This window comes from Myotis brandtii, unplaced genomic scaffold (genome assembly GCF_000412655.1).
Source record: "Myotis brandtii unplaced genomic scaffold, ASM41265v1 scaffold456, whole genome shotgun sequence".
Lineage (NCBI taxonomy): Eukaryota > Metazoa > Chordata > Mammalia > Chiroptera > Vespertilionidae > Myotis > Myotis brandtii.
This window is the reverse complement of record NW_005367431.1, coordinates 4,334,736-4,337,150: the sequence shown is the minus strand read 5'-3', so window position 1 is coordinate 4,337,150 and position 2,415 is coordinate 4,334,736. Positions and strand designations below refer to the sequence as shown.

The 2,415-nt window shown below is 46.0% G+C and overlaps 1 protein-coding gene across 2 annotated transcripts in view; it reads left to right on the top strand.

Annotated features, from left to right (window-relative positions):
* The first annotated feature begins 7 nt into the window (after positions 1–7).
* The window catches only part of TMEM50A (transmembrane protein 50A), a 13,867-nt gene continuing 11,459 nt past the window's right edge, over positions 8–2,415 (top strand). The window contains exon 1 of one of the 2 annotated variants that reach the window (XM_005875177.2): positions 8–169. The gene's annotated coding sequence lies outside the window, so the exon portion shown is untranslated. Of the gene's footprint in view, positions 170–1,121; positions 1,184–2,415 lie in introns of those variants that run through there. The other variant, XM_014546879.1, reaches the window with a different exon arrangement.

The window sequence follows — 2,415 nt, the reverse complement described above, 5'->3', positions numbered from 1 at the left end:
CCCTCCATCCCCGTCTCCGCATGCGCGTCCCAGACGGGGGTGGTGCTGCTCCATCCGGGTACCCAGCGGCCTGCGGTGGTTTTGTTTTTTTGGCTGAAACCGGGAGCGTGAGGCGGCCCCGAGTGGCACGACACCGGGCTCCGGACCGACGGCACGGGCGGGGCTGGACGTAAGTGCCAGGTGGGAGCGGGGGAGGAAGGCATCGCCGCGGCAGGATAGTGCTCGGACCCGGACTCGGTGCCCGGCGGATGCTGAGTCGTTGTCTCCCACTCTGGGAGCTGCAGACGGGCTGTGCCTGGACGGACCTTCGGGGCTACCTTCTTCGGACCGGTCCGGCGGCGGCGGCGGGAGAGGGCAGCCGCGTCCGGATCCCGCCGGGCCGTGCCCTTCCCAGGACTCACAGGACCCCTGAAAAGCGCCTTGCCTCCCCTACGGTAGAGCTGGAGAAACTGAGGCTCGGCGGGCTCACCCGGCGAGCCGGACCGGTCTCCAGACCGTCCCGGTCCACACCCCGCACCCGAACCCCGCGTCTGTGGGCGGAGTTGGGCAGGAGAAGGGCTTCGAGGCGGGGTCACCGGGAAGAACCGAAAGTAGACATAGGAGGCGTGCTGTTCCTCCCGGGGAAGAGTAAAACGAGTGAATTTTCAAAATTAAAGGCTTATTAGCCCTGGTCATATCGCAGTTTTTAATATTTAATTTTAAGTGGGGACGGTGCGGTTGGATTCATTGCTCTTTATTAGGACATCAGTTTTTTTAAAAATATATTTTATTGATTTTTTACAGAGAGGAAGGGAGAGTGATAGAGTCAGAAACATCGATGAGAGAGAAACATCGATCAGCTGCCTCCTGCACACCCCCCACCGGGGATGTGCCCGCAACCAGGGTACATGCCCTTGACCGGAATCGAACCCGGGACCCTTCAGTCCGCAGGCCGAGGCTCTATCCACTGAGCCAAACCAGCCAGGGCAGGACATCCGTTTTTAGACAGTCATGCTTGCTGGCTGCAGAGCAGCTTAATGGACGGGTTCAGATTCGCTGTAGGGGTTCGGGTGTTGCTGGATTATCAGCGAGTTATACGTAATTCTGGCTTTTTCATACCCTGAAACAGATACTATGCTGTGTCTCAAGCCATGTCTGTACAGCTCAGCTCGGAGGAATGTTTTATGTAACCTGGTCAACTATGGTAATTTAGCAGTGGATTTTTACGTCCGAATATTAATTCCAATGTTGTACTTTCTTTTGGCTGGAAAATAGCTGTTAGAATCAGAGATGGAGATATAAAAATGAAATGGGTGTTCTTTTTGTAGAAATTACACCAAAAGCCAGGCTTGGCGAAGGAAAAAATAATGAAGTGATATGAGTAGAAGACCTGCAGTGCAGTGTTTAATTTCTTAATCTGAATGTGAAGAAACACATTTTAAATAAAATGTATAAATTCCTAAGAGAAATATTTTTCGTCTGACTGCATGCTTTAACTCAGAGCTAAAGTTTATCATTTCTCTCTCCACTATGTTAGTGCTCCTGGACTATACATATCAAAATCATGTGATAACTTAGTTTAGAATTAAAATTAATAATTATTATAAAAATTTTAAATACCTGGCTATCTACCTTTGTTCAGATTACTTAAATATACCAAAACGATTTTTTTTATTGAGATATAATTGAAATGTAACAGTTTATGGTATACAACATAATGGTTGGATATTCTTATATATTGCAAAATGATCACCACAATAAGTCTAATTAACATCCATCACCACATAGTTACAAAATTTTTCTTGTAATGAGAACTTTCAAAATCTACTCTCTTAGCAACTTTCAAATAATGCAATACAGTATTATTCACTGTATATTATATTCCTCCCCAGGACTTACTTATTTTATAAATGCAAGCCAAAGCCATCTTTTAAATTAAGAAAAATAATAGAAAAAAAGGGAAAATAAATGAATCCAAATTTTATTTTCCAGTTATAATGTGGAAGTTTATCAAAAGTTAAATTGAATGTTCTGAAGAAGTGTATGTAGCCAAACTGCAGTACAGTTGAACTTTGCATAAATGGTTTGAACTGTGCAGGTCCACTTATAGGTGGATTTTTTTCAATAAATATACAGCCCTCGGCATCCTGGGGTTTCCCATCCCAGGAATCCACAGATGCAGAGGACCTACTGTATGCATTGTTCGACACTATCTATAATAATAAAAGCATAATATGCTAATTAGACCGGATGTCCTTCTGGATGTCCTTCCCGACGAAGCCGGGGCTGTGAGGGAAGCTCGGGTCCTGGGTGCCGGCAGCCGGGGGAAGGAAGGCCTACTCTTGCACGAATTTCATGCATCAGGCCTCTAGTTTTATATAAGGGACTTGAGCATCCTTGGTTTTTGATATCTTTGGAGATCCTGGAACTAATCTC